The sequence below is a fragment of the Phymastichus coffea genome, unplaced genomic scaffold (assembly GCF_024137745.1).
Source record: "Phymastichus coffea isolate CEN01 unplaced genomic scaffold, Cenicafe_Pcof_1.1 PCOF00008, whole genome shotgun sequence".
Taxonomy (NCBI): domain Eukaryota; kingdom Metazoa; phylum Arthropoda; class Insecta; order Hymenoptera; family Eulophidae; genus Phymastichus; species Phymastichus coffea.
The window spans coordinates 4,028,402-4,049,822 of NW_026706819.1; the positions used below are offsets into that span (position 1 = coordinate 4,028,402).

The following is a 21,421-nucleotide window of genomic DNA, read 5'->3' on the forward strand; positions in this document are numbered from 1 at the left end:
GTAACAATATTCAAACGTGCTCGCTTTGTACAGTATAATTTTCATGACACACGTGAAATGATTTAAAGCAAGCATCCAGTCCTTCTAGCAACGATGAGATCTCACATAATATGTCGTCGATGCACAAGTATACCGATTGCAATCATATTCATTTTCTTCGGCAACCATAAGATAAGGCTGAACAGTTAGGTTCTTACTTCATGCATGTTGTCTCTTTACTTTGACTTCTTCAATGTTAGCATGAATCTATAACATATGAGGTATATAGAATTCTATTTCATATATACACATTAAAAATGAATAATCTAGTAATCTAAACTTTAATAAAAATGAATTTTTTGTACATTTTTTGTAAGGCAGATCTCGCTTGTGAACTTGATACAAAATAAAAAAACTACCTTTGTCTTAGTAACTATACCATCAAAGCTTTTCACCGCTGATGGTTTCCATGTTTTCTTTCCTCCTATTGGTATTCTAGTAGTTAAGGGTAGCAAAATACGCAAAAGCATTAAACGGTGACTCTTCTCCTTCGATGGCGACCGTCAAAAATTGGTTTAACGAGTTTCAACGTGGTTGCACGTCGATTTTTGAAGAGCCACGTCCAGGTGCTCCGAAAACGGCTACCACGGAGTATAACGTGACAAAAATTCACGATCTCGTATTGGCAGATCGACGATTGAAGGTGCGCGAGATAGCTAAGATCGTAGGCATCTCAAAAGACCGCGTGGGTCATGTCCTGCATGAAATTTTGGGCATGAGAACGCTGTCGGCGCGATGGGTGCCGCGTTCTCACTCCGGACAACAAGCGCAACCGTGTGACAACTTCAGAGCAATGTCTGACGCTGTTTAAGCACAATCCGATGGAGTTTCTGCGTCGTCTCGTGACAGTCGACGAAACATGTATCCACTGGTATATACCAGAGACCAAGGAACAGTCGAAACAGTGGACTTTACCCGGCGAAAGTGCTCCGAAGAAGGCGAAAACTGACCCATCGGCCGGTAAGATGATGGCCACCGTTTTCTGGGATTCACAAGGTGTGATCTACATCGACTATCTGGAGTGGGGCAAAACGGTCTCAGGGCTGTACTATGCCGAATTATTGGGCCGATTCGACGTCGAATTGCAGAAAAAACGGCCCCATTTGGCAAAGAAACAAGTGCTCTTCCAGCATGACAACGCACCGGCTCACACCTCCGCCGTCGCCATGGCCAAATTGGCATGGTCGAATTAGGCTACGAACTGCTGCTCCATCCACCGTATTCTCCATATTTAGCCCCGTGCGACTTCTTTTTGTTTCCAAACTTGAAAAAGTCATTCGCCGGGCAGAAATTTGAGTCGAATGAGGAGGTAATCGCTGCTACGGAAGCCTACTTTTCAGACCTCGAGGAAACATATTTTTCAGACGGGTTAAAGAAGTTGGAGCATCGCTGGGCCAAGCGTATCGAACTAAAAGGAGACTATATTGAAAAATAAAATGCCACTTTTCTAAAATTTTCGTTTTTCTTTTGTAGACTAAGTACTTATCGGATCCCCTCGTACATTTTTAAAAAAGATTTCGCGAAAATATTTTTATTGAAAAGCTATAAATGCTGTACGAATAGATAATTTTGTAAATTAATTAATTATATTGGTATACTATACTAACATAATTAATATTATATTCAATAATATGCAGATCAGAATTTTCAATTATAATACACTAGAGCAAATTTACTCTTTTCAAACACAGTGATTATATTAGATGTATCACAGTTCATGTAACTCATCTATTCATTTTAACTAATAGTGGTATATTTATATATTTATATATTTATATATTTATATAAATACATTTATATATTTATATATTTATATATTTATATATTTATATATTTATATAAATACATTTAAATATTTATATATTTATATAAATACATACCACTATTAGTTAAAATGAATAGATGAGTTACATGAACTGTGATACATCTAATATAATCACTGTGTTTGAAAAGAGTAAATTTGCTCTAGTGTATTATAATTGAAAATTCTGATCTGCATATTATTGAATATAATATTAATTATGTTAGTATAGTATACCAATATAATTAATTAATTTACAAAATTATCTATTCGTACAGCATTTATAGCTTTTCAATAAAAATGTTTTCGCGAAATCTTTTTTAAAAATGTACGAGGGGGTCCGATAAGTACTTAGTCTACAAAAGAAAAACGAAAATTTTGGAAAAGTGGCATTTTATTTTTCAATATAGTCTACAACAATAAAAAAATACTTTGGAGTAGCTTGGTGACAGGTGTGTGGGGAGCTCTGCATGATCTGAGATGGAATTGGCCTATTATTGATAGTAAGAATTGAATAATAACAATTATTTCTGCTATATTAATAACAGAATTATATAAGCTGTTTTGATAATTCAAATATCATATATCTTGATTGATTTAATAATGCTTAAAATTAATTACATATGACATGCTCATAAAAATTTGGAATTGGAAAAATTCTTGGCTGTGCCAAGTTTTTGGAGACCACACTCACGACGACATGGAAAATGTATTTAATCACAAAGATCACAATACATTTGAGACAACATCTCTAGATAGAACCCTTAAAGTCTAGCAATTATGGTGGTGATAAGCTTTACCTTATCTCTGGTGCTGATGATCGTTACGTTAAAATTTAGGATGATCAGAACAAAACTTGTGTTCAGAATTTAGAAGGACATACAGAAAAGATTACAACTGTCTGCTTCCATCCTCAGTTGCCAATTATACTGACTAGATTATAGGATGGCACTATAAGGATTTGGCATGCTGGTACATACATGCTTAAATTCGTCTCATCTATGGCTTTGAAGGAGTTTGGACAATTACATCTACAAAAGGTTCCAATAATGTAGCTATTGGTTACAACGAAGGTAGTGTAATGGCAAAAGTTGGTTGTGAGGAACCAGCTGTGTTTATGGATTCTGTTGGTAAACTTATCACATATACAATAACTTTAATGTTTCATTGCAAAGATCATTACGCTTAAAAAATTTTTTATGTATATAGGTGGTAAAATTGTATAGGCAAAACAAAGTGAAATTCAGCAGGTCAATTTGAAAGGACTTGGAGAAGAAGCTCAGGAAGTGTGTTAAGTTGCCATTAACTGTCAAAGACATGGGTGCTTGTGAAATCTATCGACAAACAATTCATTACAATCCTAAAGGAAGATTTGTCGTAGTTTGTGATGATAATTTATTATTTATACGTTTATAGGCTTGAGAAACAAGGCTTTTGGACAGGCTTTTGAAGTTGTTTAGGCTGCAGATTCGAGTTAGTATGCTGTCAGAGTTTATCATGCCGATATTGAACTGAGATAACATCTGAAGGAGGTAGTTTTATAAATTAATCGCTATAACTTCTATATAAAGTTGATAAATACAGTAGAATTCGTTTTTTTATTTTAGATAATAGTTTTGTTCAAAGATTATAGAATAATCATTACGGTCTTCAGCAATTGTATACAAAGTGGATCACTTCAGGCTATTATTGTTTTCTGAATATGGACCAATGAATTAGAATCTTTCTTTTCTTTCTTCTGGTATTTATATGGTATTTGGTTTGGATAGTACAATAGCTTGTAAACTAAATGTATTTTTCATAGCTAATTGTATACAATGGCGTGAAGACTGTATTAGTTCATGATGTCAATGCTATTCAAAAGCTGGATCTCAAGAGTCCATAAAATGAGCACCATATTTGGTTAGCTAGTAACAGGCCCATCTGGCAGTGGAAAAACAATATACTGCACTGAAATGGAAAAATTTCTTGAGAGTTTGGGTAGAAAAGTAGCAATCATAAATATTGGTGAGTTAGTATTTCTAACTTACCATTAACTACTTTTTGCTATACTACTTAAGACATATATTTGCTTTCTTTTGTTAAGATCCAGCCCATAAAAATATGAGTAAGCCAACAGTAGATGTTTCTGAATTAGTTATACATGAAGAAGTTATGAAAACTTTAAAACTTGGATCTAATGGAGCTTGGATATATTGTATTGAGTTTTTAAAGAAGAATATTGAATGGTTGATTAGAAAAGTTCTTAATTTCAAAAACCACTACCTTTTCTTTGATTGCCCAGGACAGATAATCAACAAATATTACTTCAGTTTAATTCTTGGAATTTAGAACTATTATTTTATTCTTTAAATTACTATGATAGGTTGAACTATATATTCATTATGAATCTATGAACAAAATTACTGATAAATTGTCTACAAATTTAATAAGACTTTGCTGTGTTAATTGAATGGATTCACATCATTGTTGTGATACAGGTGAAATACCTTTTCATTGCATGAATATTTATGTATGTAAAGAATCTCTTTAGACTCAGCTAAAAATCTTATTTTCATTCAATTTGTTCTTGTACTTTTTTTAAGAAAGCTTTTGAGCAAATACTTTACACCGGAAATTATTTGTATGTTAATATAGAAATTTATTTTATTTTCTATTTTTCAAAGAAAAAATTTGATTTTACACAATATACAATAATAACATTCTTTTGCAAATAAAGATGTAGGCAAATCCTAGATAATTTATATATTACTGTCCCTTGCTCATATTTAATATGTATAACATATTTCATATGTTATACATACTGTTTTGTTGTACAATTGGGTTTTTACCAGCGTAATCAATAATTCACACTACAAAAAATAAGTACTACAAAGTCTTAAGTTTTGCTTAGGAGATTGTAAATGAGTTGATTTATATTATAAACATATCAAATCTAGATAGAAACACATTTGCTTTTATTGAGTTTTTTAGCTATTTAGAAATAAAGTTGTTGAAATTTCAGATTAACAATCTGTGTGAATTTGCCTATATGAATATTAAATTTTTACATTAGCCCACTAAATTATTATAAAGAACTACTGCATTATGCAACTGGAAATCCAGTCAAATTCAATGGAATATCAAACTGGGAATCCAGTCCATCCAGTTAGAACTCCACATGGAAATTCCTTTGAATAATATAGTCAAACATTTCGCTGGATATTTTTGCATGATTGATCCATTTTAAGTATAAGGATTGATATATCAACTAACGTATAATATTGCAGAAATGGAGTTGAATATATTTGAATAAAAATTAAAGTATTACCGTCAGAAAGTTATACACAAAACGAGACATAAATGTAATTTTGCTTAAAAGTTATGATAGTGTTTCTAGCATCCATGTTAGGCGCAAGTACCTTTAAAATTATAAAAGACCATGAAACTTTTCCTATTTTAAATATAGTTTTAAGCTCGAAAAAAAAATTGTAAAAATTAATTTACACATCTAATATACATATATATATATATATATATATATATATATAGTACTTATATTGAATTTCCTAAAATCAAACATCGATTGTTACCACAAATATAGCTTATGAATCAACTTCTATCAACTCTGAATACGTTTTTGAACAATTATTCATTTTTAGAATGGAACAATAAAGATGAGTTGAACGAATTCCGTAAAAAGAGAGGCGTTTTTACTGTTCTACACAACTCCGCAATTGAAGAATTCTATAATTTGCAAGACGGAGATGACGATGCAGCTCAAGTATAATCTGGTCAAATTGACTCGATCGCTTCTAAAAAGAATCCAAATAGTAAAAGCAGCAATGATGATAAGCATACATAAGTGAATCATCTTATTTTATGGCCCTCGATTTAAAAATCTACGCTTCGTAAAATATTAATCGGGGAATATAGACTGGACTTATACACTAGAAGATCTTTCTCTAACGTATTTTTTTTACTTTTTATATATTTAAGCAAATTAAACCCATGAAGGGTTATTTTGCTACTTCCCGAATGTAGCAAAGCTCTGCCTAAAAATAATATGAGCCAATTTAAATCAGTTTTTAATCGGATTCTAATCGGGGATGACTCCAAATTTTCCTTATTATATCTCCTTTCAAATTCCGTCTGCCCTTTTACATCATTTCAAAATGCATCTTTTCAGCACCCCTCCATAGAGTGATGACAATACGTCTTAAGCAGGCACTTTAGTATCACAGTTTCTGTCTAAAAGTGAAAGTGACTTGTGCGCCCTGAAAGTGTGCATTGCGCATGCGCAAGTTACTTTAACCTCTCGGCTGAGAATATTTGAAAATCAGTGCTGACTTTAAGAATACATTTCTGTATATTTTGTACTGTTATTATTGGAATGTTAGGCTCGTGGAGGTTATTGGCAGGATATTTAAATGAAAACACTTACGTTTTATCAAACTGAACTCTTAATCTTTATTTCTACTCTAAGAATAATTCTCTTTATATTCTCTTTATAATAAAAACTCTTAATAGAAAAGGCTAATGCACGCTGTTCAGCACAAGCTACTCTCGTCGTACAAAAACAAGTCCGTTACCAGAGACAGAAACCTCACGAAGAGAGAGCGAGGCAGCGCTTACTAATGGGTGGCGTCCTCTATCGCTCCTATTTCAAGCCCTTCATTCTAACAGTTATGTTGTTGTCAAGAAAAGAAAAAGGAAACAACTAAATACAAATTAATTAATGCAATGAAATATTTTTACAAGTAGACTGATTTATTTTATCAATTTTCCGACAAAATAATTTTTTGATCTTGCACTACGTATATGGATCGGAGGAAAAAAGTACCAAAAAGAACAAAAGTTTCTGCCTCGAGGCCAAATTTTTTAATGGTTTTTGGCTTGTACCGTTTTTCAAGTTGATTGTATAATAAAATCAATGACGCATCATTGCCTTCTAAGGGAAAAATGAAGTAATTTTATGATAAGTCTTTTGATTCGCCTGACGCCATTTTAAAGTTTTGTAATTTTCGCAAAAGGCCAGACTGCATTCGAAAGGAAATGAACCTTAAAAATTTTCAGTCTTAGCCGATCAACATTGGTCCACATAAATTGTGGACACAGCTTTGTTACGTTTGACAAAAAACATCCCATATATTCCATTGAAATTTCATTTAGGTTTCCTGAGAGAATGAAGGTGTGGAGTCTAGGTGTATAAATCATTGCTTTGTGAGATTTTCTTTTAATATTGTGTTTAATAAGAATAATATTTTAGTGTTATGAAATGCACAAAATCCACCTGTATTCTTTTCGGAAATTTATCCTGGAATTCTATATAAAATCGATTTGAACATCAAACTGGATATTGCTATAGAAAAGTCGTCTATTGGGTCCCTGCATTAATTTTTTCGTATTTTTTCGTTTATAAAAACAAATTTATTCGAAACTAATAGTACATTGTATCTTAATCAAAGTATTTGCCATCTGCAGCTATAACCTTTGCCCATCTTTCGGGCAATGAATGGATTCCATGTTTGAAGAAATCAACATCTTTAGACGCAATCCACGATTCCACCCAACTTTTCGCCTTTTCATAGTTTTTGAAGTGCTGTTCCAGAAGCCCACTTTCCATTGATTAAAACAAATGTTAGTCAGAAGGGGCAATGTTTCAAAAATAAGGCAAGTGAGATAAAACTTCCCAACCAAGCAACTGTAATGTTATTTTCATGATGTTTGCAGTATGAGGTCTAGCGTTGTCATGAAGCAAAATGAAGTTCGTGTGTCTTTCAGCCCATTCTTTATCTCGTAATGCTTCGCTTTAATTTATCAATTGTTGTCGACAACGTTCAGCAGTAATAGTTTTATTCGGTTTCAGTAGTTCATAATACACCACACCTTTCTGATTCCGTCAGATACACAGCATAAGCTTCTTTCCGTAAATATCTCGTTTTGGCATTGATGTGGATGATTCACCTGGCTTAACTATTGTTTTTTTTCGCTTAGAATTGTAGTTAGAATCGCTTAGAAGCGTATCCATTTTTCATTGCCAGTAATAATCCGATACAAAATTAACTTTTTCTTATGCCTTTCAAGCAACATTTCGCACGTGGATAAACGTTTTTCTTGTTGTCTTTCAGTTAATTCATGCGGCACCCAATTTCCTGCTTTCTGAATTAAACCAAGTTTGTGTATGCGTCTTCCAACAGTTGTTGCATCAACATGCAATGCTTTTGACAATTCTTCAAGTATTTGATATGAATTTTCATCAAGTAATTCTTTCAATTCTGCATCTTCAAACTTGTTTCGTTGCCCTGGACGTTCTTTGTCTTTCACATCGAAATCACCACTTTTGAAACGCTTGAACTAATTTTCACAAGTCTTTTCGGAAGGAGCATGGTCTCCATAAGCTTATACAAGTAAGCGATGACTTTCGGCAGCAGTATTATTGAGATGAAATAATAAAATTAAAGCTTCCCGCAAATGCTGTTTATCTAGTACGAATTTCAACATTTTCGATTAAATAAAAACTCCGATTGTTTACATACAATATCACTGATACGTACTCAGTTTTATAGGTTATTGTTAAGCTTCTTGTGCGCATGTACGCACACGCATACCACGCCACCTTCGCTGAGCTCAACTGCCGCGGAAACTAGCGCGGCATTCCAACAGTGATCGCCTTTGGTGTTAGAGCTCTCGAACTTATTAGAGTATTATTATTATTATTATTAGAGTATCATTATTAAATTATTGTAATAGAAATTTAATAAAATAACTTTGTACTTTCTATTTTAACTAAAAGCTGGTGTTTAAATTAATTTACTTCGATCCGAAAATCTTAAAGGTTATGGGCCCTGCCACGCTTCCACTGCGCAATAAATAAAACTTATAGAGGTATGTCAATTGAATTATTAAAGAGTTACAAAATAAAGAAAATCATTCGCCTTAAGCTACATGAGCTCGCGACAAAGAACAACGAAACATTCTTTTTTGGATTTAGTATACAGGGTGTCCAAAAAGTAACGATACACCTGAGAAATTTTCTAAGCCGGTTATTTTTTTAACCGGGTGAAGGTTGTTCTTGAAGTAACTTTTTACGAGGAATCCGATGGTAACCTTGGATTTGACCTTGAACCTCATTTTCAAGGTTATTTTGAGGTCAACCTCATTTTTTTAAATGGAAACCCCTATTTTTTATGGCGGAATCGGAAAGAGCGGAAAATTTTACGTCCAGATATGTATTGAGGTATGAGGTTGAGGTAACCCCTAGAGGTCAACTGGAGGTCAAAGTATGAATTCTTAAAAATCTCGCGAATTCAGTGGTTAAACAAAACAAACAAAAGGATAACCCCAGGTAACTTTCAACGGTGCTCTTTAATTTGTCCTAGAACCTCATTTTCAAGGTTATTTTGAGGTCAACCTCATTTTTTTTAATGGGTACCCCTATTTTTTATGGCGGAATCGAAAAAAGTGAAGACTCTCACGTATGGATGAGTTGAGGTTTGAGGTTAATATGACCTCTAGGGGTTAGATGAAGGTCAAACTGTGGCTTTGTAATAGAACCGGGATTTTAGTGGTACAAGGAAGCAAATAAAGGTCATGGAAACCCCCATTTTCGACAGCGGCAATCGAAAGAGCGGAAAATTTCACATCCAAATATCTACTTAGATCATAAGTCAAGGGCGAACTTAAAGTTTAAGGTCAGTCAAAGGTCATCCAAACTTAAAGACGCCCTAAAATTTTTTAAAGTTTTTTTCATAATGGAGAAGGGTATTTATTTAGTAATTGCCCATCGGAGATCCGTAACCTTGAATTTAACCTTCAACCTCATTATCAAGGTTTTTTCAAGATCAATTTTTTTTACTTTTAGCGTTACCCAGGAACAACGACGTGGACGTAGTAAAATCTGTCCCCTTGGGGTGCTTTATTTTCGTGAGTTCCCCTCGCCTCTCACGATCGGGGTGCTTGATTTTCGTGAGTTCCCCTGGCCTCTCACGTATGATTTATCTTACATCAGCACATCTTATTTTAAGTGCTCGAATTGTTCACCGTTCACTTCTTGACATTAAGCTAATCGGTGGTAAAAAGCATCAACAGCATTTTGGATCATTTCAGTGGGAATGAGAGCTGATTCGTCTATGATCCTTTGACGTAATTCGTCTAAGTTTTGGGGTTTAGTTTTGTATACCCGATCCTTTAGATAACCCCAATAGAAATAATCTAAAGGCGTCAAATCGGGGGACCTAACTGGCCATTCAATTGTGCCTCTCCTTCCTATCCACCGATTATCAAACACCTCATCTAAGTAAATTCGAACGTCTCGTCCATAGTGAGCTGCAGCACCATCCTGCTGATACCATGTATTTTCGAAGTTGTCTCCGACTATTTTTCTAATTGCTGGAACTATTTGATTACGAAGCATCTCTTCATAATTTTGAGCGTTTAAGTTACCATCAATAAAGAATGGCCAGGAAGGATTTTCAATGAATAGGTATGGGATAGTAACCTTAAAAAGTTTAACCGGCTAATCAAGTTATTAAGAAAATAAGCGTAAAAAATCATTGTTGATAAGCGAGGGGAACTCACGAAAATCAAGCACCCCGATCGTGAGAGGCGAGGGGAACTCACGAAAATAAAGCACCCCAAGGGGACAGATTTTACTACGTCCACGTCGTTGTTCCTGGGTAACGCTAAAAGTAAAAAAAATTGATCTTGAAAAAACCTTGATAATGAGGTTGAAGGTTAAATTCAAGGTTACGGAACTCCGATGGGCAATTACTAAATAAATACCCTTCTCCATTATGAAAAAAACTTTAAAAAATTTTAGGGCGTCTTTAAGTTTGGATGACCTTTGACTGACCTTAAACTTTAAGTTCGCCCTTGACTTATGATCTAAGTAGATATTTGGATGTGAAATTTTCCGCTCTTTCGATTGCCGCTGTCGAAAATGGGGGTTTCCATGACCTTTATTTGCTTCCTTGTACCACTAAAATCCCGGTTCTATTACAAAGCCACAGTTTGACCTTCATCTGACCCCTAAAGGTCACATTAACCTCAAACCTCAACTCATCCATACGTGAGAGTCTTCACTTTTTTCGATTCCGCCATAAAAAATAGGGGTACCCATTAAAAAAAATGAGGTTGACCTCAAAATAACCTTGAAAATGAGGTTCAAGGACAAATTAAAGAGCACCGTTGAAAGTTACCTGGGGTTATCCTTTTGTTTGTTTTGTTTAACCACTGAATTCGCGAGATTTTTAAGAATTCATACTTTGACCTCCAGTTGACCTCTAGGGGTTACCTCAACCTCATACCTCAATACATATCTGGACGTAAAATTTTCCGCTCTTTCCGATTCCGCCATAAAAAATAGGGGTTTCCATTTAAAAAAATGAGGTTGACCTCAAAATAACCTTGAAAATGAGGTTCAAGGTCAAATCCAAGGTTACCATCGGATTCCTCGTAAAAAGTTACTTCAAGAACAACCTTCACCCGGTTAAAAAAATAACCGGCTTAGAAAATTTCTCAGGTGTATCGTTACTTTTTGGACACCCTGTATACTTAAATGACAAAAACTTAAAAATATTCCATAAAAATGATGGATCTATATTTCTAACCGGGTTCTATAAGAAACCAAACTGGCTAATACAATTAGAAATAAAGAACAGAATCGAGAACCCGGATAAACAAACATACAATAAATATTCTTGTAGAGCACGATTAATAACATTAGAAGATTTTTCAAAAGACTCACAAAATATAGAGACAGAAAACAATAAAGATATAGACTTAAAGATTGGGAGGGAGATTATTACGAATGAATCTATACTTAAGCTTAGCCGATACAGAGACTTTGAAAATTACTCACTAGATGACCTTAAAAACGAAAAACCAATGGATGATTTATTTACATCATTCTAACTCGAGAAAAGATACTCAGAGGAGTTAGATGAAGGGATGCTGTGGCATGTAAGATTGGGACACCCATCATATTCAGAGTGACCCATGACTATTTAATAAAGTTACAAAATACAAATAAAGAACTTAGCAATGTCAAATTCAATGAAAACATCAAAAACTGCGAAGTTTTTTATGAGCAAACAACCATTTAAAGAAATTAGAACTAGAGCCGATCATCCACTTCAACTAACTCATACTGATATAATAGGTCCCTCCAAAACAATTACTTATCCTAGTAGGAAAAGATACATAATAGTCTTTGTGGATGACTTCTCGAAATTTGCCAAAACATATGCTATTGTCAACAGATCCGAAGCAGGAAATCGTTTAGAAAACTATTTAAACACAATGAGAAACTTAGTTGGGAAGAATCTTAGAGCTTGCTATATAAGAGCAGATGACGCCAGAGAATTTACAGGAGGAGAATTTATAGAAGTTATGAAACGAAAAAATTTAGAGTCAAATTTCTCTAATCCATACACACCACTTCATAATGGTACTGCTGAAAGATTCAACAGAACAATATTAGAAAAACTAAGATCTCTAATGATAGATTCTGGATTACCAAAACCATTATGGAACTTAGCCCTGGAAGTAGCTGTAAATGTGTATAACAGAACTCCAAATTCGTCCATAGAGTAGAAAACTCCTTTAAATATAATATCCCCTAACAAGAAAAACCATTTAGAAAAGATCAGACGCTTTGGATGCATAGCTTATGCGAAGAAACCATTATCTGAAACAAATTATCGGAAAAGGCCATAAAGGGAATTTTAGTAGGACAAACCAGCAATGGATATATACTATGGCACCCTCAATCCGGAAAATTAATTCTGACTAAACACGTAAAGTTCAGAGAAAAATTAACTTATAAAAATATAGATAAACATGATGAGATCACTGAAAAATGTAATAAAGATTTAAGTTCTATTCCGAATGATAACGATAAAGAAACGCTGGAGGAAACCATAGACATATTCGATACCGGTAACTCGAAAAATTTAGATCAATTATACGATATAGAACCCATAAGAAAACATAGAGAAATAACTAAAACTAATTAGAGAAAATTAATAAATGATAACAAATCAGAAAATCAGAATAGAGTACAGCCTAAGCGAAATAGTAAGATAAAACGTGACTACGAAGCTATGGCAGAAGGAAAGGCTGATCTAGTGGATAACAGTTTCGCCTTCTTAACTTAATGCTATGAAATAGAAGTTTTAGGAGAAGATGAAAAAGGTTTTTGTTTAATGGCTACCCTAAACTCAGGCCCAATCAATTATAGAGAAGCTATGGAAACTGAAGATAAAATGAGCTGGACTAAAGCAATAAACGATGAATTAGAGTCCATGCTCGAAAACAACGTATGGAGTATAGTAGATAGACCTTCGGTAACTCAGAAAGGCAATAAAGCCAACATAATAGATAGCAGGTGGGTACTCAAAAGAAAAATTGATTCAGATGGAAAAACAACCTTCAAAGCTAGACTAGTAGTTAGAGGATTTAAAGATACTAATGAGTACGAACTTAGAGAAACTTATGCACCTGTATCTAGACTTTCTATAATCAGAGCTGCATTTGCTATAATCAATAAATTAGATCTTGAAGTCTGTCAGTTGAATGTGAAAACTGCATTCTTAAACGGCGAACTAGAGGAAGAAATATATATAGAAATACCTGATGGAGTAATAGGAAATAAACACGCGAAAGAAAATAAAGTTTGTAAACTACATAAGGCTATATATGGATTGAAGATAAGTACTAAGAAATGGAATCAAAGGTTCTCAACAGAAGTAGAAAAATTAGGTTTTCAGAGAGATATAAATGAACCCTGTTTATTTACATACAGAAAGAATGGCATAATGATCTTGCTTATTCTATATGTAGATGATATACTTCTAGCTGGAAATAACTCTGATAAGATTAATGAAATCAAAAGACACTTAAGCTTAGTGTTTAAAATGAAAGAATTAGGAGAACCTAAAGAATATTTAAGTATTTAAATCACTAGAGATAGAAAAGCTAAAGAAATAATGCTGAGCCAAAGCAAATATACAGAAAAGATACTAGAGAGATTTAATATGGATGAAAGTAAACCACAAAATACACCTATGATAACTAGACAAGTCAAAGCCAGAAATGATAAGAATATAGAGAAAGCGGAAAAATTTGGAAAACCAGAGGTTCCTTATAGAGAAGTTATAGGTAGCTTAATATATCTTGCTAATGTCACAAGACCAGACATTGCATTTGCTGTAAATTTATTAGCTAGAAAACAATCGAATCCCACTATAGAAAATTAGATTGATGTAAAAAGGATCATGAGATATCTTAGAGGAAGTTCTGATCTAGGACTAACATATAGAGGTGTTACTGAAAACTTAGAAATATTTACAGATGCAAGCTTTAGAGACAATGCAGACTCATCCTCGATAAGTGGAATGGTTGGTCGATTATTCAGAGACTCCATTATGTGGAGAAGCCACAAACAAAGTGTAATCAACCTCTCGACCTGTCATGCGGAATATTACGCAATGAGCGAAGCATGTCAGGAAATGATTTCATTAGATAAAGCTCTTAGAGACATGTTAGGAATAACTATGTATCCTATAATTATAAGATGCGATAATAAATCCTCAATCAGCTGTACACAAAAGGAAGGAAATCATAAATTAAAGAACTTTGATAATTCTATTCATGAAATTATTATTAACTTAGAGAATAGAGAGAAAATAGGAATTAAAAATAAATTATCTAAAGTACATGGAGATTATATTAAGCAGTGCGTAACTGAAAGAAAAGTTAAATTGATTTGGGTACCATCTAAAGAAAACCTAGCAGATATATTTACAAAGCCTCTTCCTTTCGATTCTTTTAGAGCTCTTAGAGATAATATATTTAACCATTGAATATGCTCGAGATAATTTTTGATTATTTACCGACGCGGAAACCAACGGGTCTAGCTGAATTGCTCGTGATTGCGCGCATATGCACACAAGGGAGGGAGTGTTAAGCTTCTTGTGCGCATGTGCGCACACGCATACCACGCCACCTTCGCTGAGCTCAACTGCCGCGGAAACTAGCGCGGCATTCCAACAGTGATCGCCTTTGGTGTTAGAGCTCTCAAACTTATTAGAGTATTATTATTATTATTATTAGAGTATCATTATTAAATTATTGTAATAGAGATTTAATAAAATAACTTTGTACTTTCTATTTTAACTAAAAGCTGATGTTTAAATTAATTTACTTCCATCCAAAAATCTAAAAGTTATAGTAAATACTTCAATACATTATAGCCTTAGTATCAAAATGTTTACCAAAACATATGTTGTGCCACTTGGTGTGAAACCGAAAAAATTAATACAGGGATCCAATACATTACCAACAATGATAGGAACTCGGAAAAATATATACAAAATTTTATGAGTAAATATGATTTCAGAAAACTGATCTTCATGTTCAACAAGAACTGATTTTGAAGCAAAGAAAATTGTTAGAAGCTGACACTTTATCTGTCAATGCACAAGTGCATCGTGCACATTCTGCACATACTAGTCTAACCACTTTAACGCCAGATATTCAATCAAGAGTGTCTGAAGATAAGCTACAGAAGAATAATACTCTTTTAACTACAAAAGTGATGAACGCTGAAAAAGCACTTTTGCAAGCAAAGTATAACATTATGAAATTGAAAATCACTAATGCATTATTAAATGAGCATCTGGAGACTTTTAAATTGCTAAATAAACGTTTACAGATACAATTAGTTATATACCAGGAGGAGCTAAAGCTTTTTAGAACTAGAGAACAAGAGCAAAATGACGGGAAACTAAGTATATTCAATTGCTATATTATAATACTATAAAATTTGGTACATTTATCCAATAAGTCTTGTACGAGTTTTTCACGTTTACAAGCATCTTCCGTTACTATGTACCTCAAATTAGATGAGGAAAAAGGTTTGTATGCTCTAGAGTTAAAAAAACGTGTCTTCTTCGTCCAAATCCCATAAAAGTGCATTTTGCCGTAGATTTGGTCATATGTACATATCATACCTTGGTATTTTTCATGTTGAAATAAATGTATGTTGCACTGAAACTCAAAATTGATGTAATTAGAACTGTTTCGTCCGCTATAAATTACATAACAAATGTATTTTACTAAAAAAAGTTTTTTTGAACACCGTAATACGCCATGGTCAAAAATTGTTTGCTTTAAAGTTTAATTTGAAGTTAATTTTCCTGGATTAAACGTAGCCCAGTAGCAATGTATGTAGGCTATCCAGTTGTTAGTTATGTGTTTTCCAAATATAACCTATACACATGTAGGCCCCGATGACGCATCGAGTTTGAAGTTGTAGGTTCAGAAGTCGATATATTATGGGACAATGGGGCAGTATTAAGTGTTCAACAATCAAAGATAAATGTTGAATCTTGCCAGAAAAATGAGTTAGAAAGATAAATTGTGCTTGTTGATGTAGCTGGACGTGTTATTCCTTTTTACTTGCTTTATTTATGAGACATTAATGTGAGCATATTAATTTTTTTTTCAAGAAGGAATTGGCTTAGATGTTTCAATCTTTTACTCCTAAAAAATATGATAATAATGTGCTGGACAAATTTCCATGTCTAAACAACAATCATAACAAGACTGTGTTAAAATTATCTTCATTTTGTTTAAATGATGACGATAATTCTGTATACAACTTTCCCAAAAGCATTAACAATCCTTCCGAAAGTATTAACGAGTATAACATGGATGTAACCTAGTTCTCACCTCTGAATAATGGTAACATGGAGGACGATTCTCCGAATAATTCAGATAAGGAAAATTTAGAGGATGCTGCAACTCTAGTGAGAAGAGCGAAGAGTAAGTGAACAGAAAGTAATCATGGTCGTGTATACAAGTACGTTTATTTTGGTGGTAGGAGTTATTCTTGTTTAGAGAGTCGGCTACTGAGAGCAGTTTCAGTTTTTCTATAATATTATCTTATATTAAAGAGAAACCGAATGTATCAATTAATAATTAAATTAATAAATAAATCGATAAAAAATCAATAAATAAATCAGAAAATCAAAAGTTAATGAATATTATAACGAGCGGACAGACCCTCGCTATGTCTCTCTCTCCACACACATAATTATAATTATTTTTATATATATTTGTCATATAATTATCTCACTTGTATGGCAGCTAAAGGTAAGTCAGAGAGAGCGCCAATAGAGGGCGAGTTAGAGAGAGAGGATTCGGGAAGCCGGCGCGACGCGCGCGCAGACGAGAGGGGAGACGAGGATTTGTATCGGCGACTTCAACGCACGCGGACGTATTGCGAGTGGATATACGTGCCCGCGACCTTTTGTGATCTGCAACTGTTTTTTTGGTGTTTCTGGCGAGCACGCGAGTGCCCACTCGGTGTAAGGTTTGGTGCCGAGATTGCCCCAGTGTTTTGGCGAGCTAATTCTAGCGACTACGCGTGCGAGCCTTCAAAGCCGCCCGCCTCTTGACCGCATTCGAGTTGTGCACTGCGCGTCCTCGCGGGCCACGTGCGAGGTCGAGAACACCGTCTCCAGGGCTGACTCCGAGACGTCATTGTAAGTACCACCTCGAATACGTGTCTCTCTCGCTAGCTTTGCGCCGCTCTCTCTCTCTCTCTCTCTCTCGCTTACACTGCGTTCTAACTCTGTACTATTCTCTGTAGTAAACTCAATGCTGCTCGTATATCTGTTTTCTTCCTCTGCGCCTCTTTTTTTACATATCGTAAACAATCCCGTGCCGTCCGGCTTTCGCACCTGAATTTTGTGATCGCTCCAAAGCGCCCATAGGACTGCACGACGCTCTCTGCGGGCTAAGGTAACGGACGCTGCACCACGACGTTCCTGTTGCTGCTGGGTTAGGCTTCGCACAGCCTATTACGAGGCCCACTCCGAGCTGTTCATGACTCCCTCGTAAAATATAACGAGTGACCCGCGCTGAGTCGAAACCTCGTTATAATATATCCATAAATAAATCAATTAATAATTCGATAAGTAAATCAATCAATCAACCAATAAATAAACAAATAAATCTGAAATATAATTCTATAGAACAAGATTTCGAGTAGAACCAGGAACCTCGCTAGTAATAGTTAGTTAGTGGTTTTTTCAGTATGCCTACACCGTGAAGGGTTTTTAGGGCATCTCACCCATCACTTCCTGATGTGTACCATGAAGTAGGTGTTCCCGCAAAGCATCAGACTACCGCCGTTTCCAAGGATGGTCGTTTTTATGCTTCTACGGTAGGTGCTTAGCATAAACTTTTTGGTCTTTTTTTGTATTTTCTGTTGTTTTCGGTGCACTTTCGTAACGACTATGCCAACAACACGCGGTATCCCCAAACGGTCACCCATCCAATTACTAACTGCCTCCTTGCTGCTTAACTTCGGTGATCGAGCAGGAACCGGTGTATCCAGCAAGGCACGGTCATTGGCTAACTCGCTAGTAATATATTACTTTCTTAGACTGAGAAGTAGGTTACTGCATACGAGTGTAGATTTTGGGCCCAAGCGAAACCAAAGCCGAAAAACATATGCTTATGGGATATCCGGTATCTCGGCCTAAGTGCATATACTACTTTTCTTCAAAGCCCCAATGAAATTTAGTCACGTGCCGGAAATCGCTCGAAAAGTAACTTACCAAATTCGTGGTACAAGGCTATAGGCACATCATCTTCGCTCCGCAAATGATATTAGAGAATTTCTGTACGCATTTTACGCATATTATGAATCAATTTTATTCAAAACCTCAAGATAAGCTAACTATGCGGATAAAGAGCTTGTTTGCTTCTACATGTCAAAATTCCAAGTAGTCGACTCAGAAATTGAACGTTTTCTGATTACAATCGCGACAACCACGGACCAAACTGTACTAGAGTACTTGTATACAGAATCATGAAGGCTCTAACTCATACAATGTTAAGGTAGTATTGGCTATATACAATCGGAGTCAAAAGATAGCAAAATGAAAAAAATCTTTCTTTCAGTTATTAAAAGTATAAACATGAATTGATAATGATGGATTTATAATGAAAAATGATGAAAGTACCATAACAAATAGTATTTTAGAAGTTCGAAGGCATTTTTCGGGATTTTTGTCAAAAACTTTTAAATGTACAGTCAATGGATCGATGGTAGCTTATGTTTACAGCTAGTGATTGCAACTTTTTATATGTCAAATCTCTTTGTTATATGAATTCTTAAATATTATTGTTAAGATTTAACATTTTGGCACTATTTATTCTATACTTGTTTTTTAATAATATGTGAATCTCCATAAAGCTGGCTGTTATATTTTCAATTTAATATTGCAACAACTTCAGACACAGCTAACTAGGGCCTTTGAAGTTTAGTATACTGTTTTATTACATCAGTAACTTATATGCGAATTTGGAAGAATTTAGCACTATTTTCGATTTATAGCGTATACTACCTTAACTTCTTGAGGCGCTTAAAGAAGGTGGTATTTGATAATGTGGTCCAATCTAACACTATATTTCATTCGTTTCTATAGAATGCTACTAAATTATTATTTTTAAGAGATGCTATTTTTTTCGACAATCTCATACGAGTTTATTTCACTGGTAAAGTTGATAATAAAAATCCATACAGAGATCCATATAGAATTCATTTCTCCATGTGGTAATGCTTATGGAAATCGTATGTGGATTTTTCACATTGGATTTTTGTATATATCTCAGTTATTTTAGTTTACTCTTTTGAATAATATTGTATAGTATAGTTCATTCAGATAAAATCGTATTGCATTCAAACGAATATGAACATCATCTAGAACTGACTCTGAAATATAGCATTTTATAAAATAGATTATGAATGAAAAATAATATGAGTAGAGACTGGCGATTAATTGAATAACGTACATTGTATAGCGATACAACATACACATATTAAACTAGTTTTCGTAAATTCATTTTGTAACTTTTTTGGTTTCCAGGAATGCTGAATCTCAACGATGAAGCATTTTCACCTATGAAGAAGTTGTCAAAACCGGTGGATGAACATACACACGACTTGTCAGAAATTGGAGGTGGCTCTGAGAAGTTACAATCAACGACTTCGAGTATCCTTGGATATCCTAAAGTACAATTACATCCAGAAGAGTTGGCAACCTTATCAAGAAATTTATTTAAAAGTCACGGTAAAAAAACACCAAAAACCTTACTCTAGTCCAAGATGCAAGTCAACGTTAACGAAGATGATTACAACGAAGATACTAGTCACTCAAATATATCAGGTGCAGAAGCTTCCATCTTTGCTAACTTTGGAAAGAAAGAAACCATTATCAATTATGAGAATATTGGTGTGAGTATATTATTTTACTACGCCTATTTTCATTGCCGTAATATTAACAATAATTAATAATGTATATTAGTCGACACTTTGGTGTGTAGTAGGCATGCATGCTCGGCCGATCAGCGAAGTTAAGCAGCGTCGAGTGAGGTTAGCACTCAGATGGGTGACCACTTCGTCTGTGCCGACTCTCTGGGCGGTGGGCAGTATTTCCACATATGACAAAGTGAACGCTAGTGTGGATTGTAAGTATTCTCTGATTACCTCGGCGAATATTGAACAAGCTGGGCGAGTGGTTCGGATTCCACTTAAAGCTGTAGGTCCAGTAGTCAGGAACTGACAAGCCCGATTACTATACGTTCCGTCACCCACAAAGCATGAACTGCTCCGGCAACAAAAATCGCACAAAAGAGCACCAAAAAAATACAAAAAAGCCAATAGAATTCATGCTGAGCGCCTACCGTAGAAGCAATAATTTGGACTACCAATTGGAAGAGTCGTAGTCCGGATGCTTCTCGGGAACACTTCCCCATACTACGGTGGTGAGTGGGAGTGCTCTAAAAACCGATTATGGTATAGGGATCAGAGAAAAACAAACTAAACTAAATTATTAATGTATATTTTATTATTTTCAGATTGTATACATTTAGTTGAATAAAGATACCAAGATATTATACGACGAATAGAAGAATATGCTGAAAGCAAAAAGTGAAAAGAAATTTACGAAATTGATTCTTTGAAAATTATATACTGATGAAAACGGTTTGTACGAGGAAGCACTTAGCAAAAAGTGTGTTTCGGGAGACAAAGTATCTTATTCGCCAAGAGGCGTCAATCGCCAAGTTCCTCTTGATTATACTTAATGAAATACTTACTTTATTATTAATGAAACTGTATGATTTCAGAGTGTCTGAAGTACTACTGCAAAAAAATTTCACAAGAAAATGATCAGAAAATCAAGAAAATAGTAGTAAAAAAAATCCTTTTATAACAGAAGAAATTAATGTCTGCCTTAAGAACCCGAAGAAGAAAATTGGACAGGAATCATATATTAACAACATTAAGACAGAAAAATTAATATTTATTTAATTAAAAGTGTAATGTTTATAACAGACTATGTATGTGCGGAAGAACTCTTAATTTATTCAATTTTATCTATATTACAAAACATGTACTAAGGTGGCAATAAATAAAATTGCGAAACGTTTATAATAAAATAAGTGTTTAGTTTATTTATAGGGACGACTCCTAAGATCAAGATTACTAATATAATTATCATATATTAACAAGATTAGATGCAG

The 21,421-nt window shown here is 34.4% G+C and overlaps 1 pseudogene; it reads left to right on the forward strand.

The window, feature by feature from the left end:
- The first annotated feature begins 3,726 nt into the window (after nt 1–3,726).
- Nucleotides 3,727–5,609, forward strand: LOC131670144 (GPN-loop GTPase 2 homolog; annotated as a pseudogene).
- Nucleotides 5,610–21,421: the final 15,812 nt, after the last annotated feature.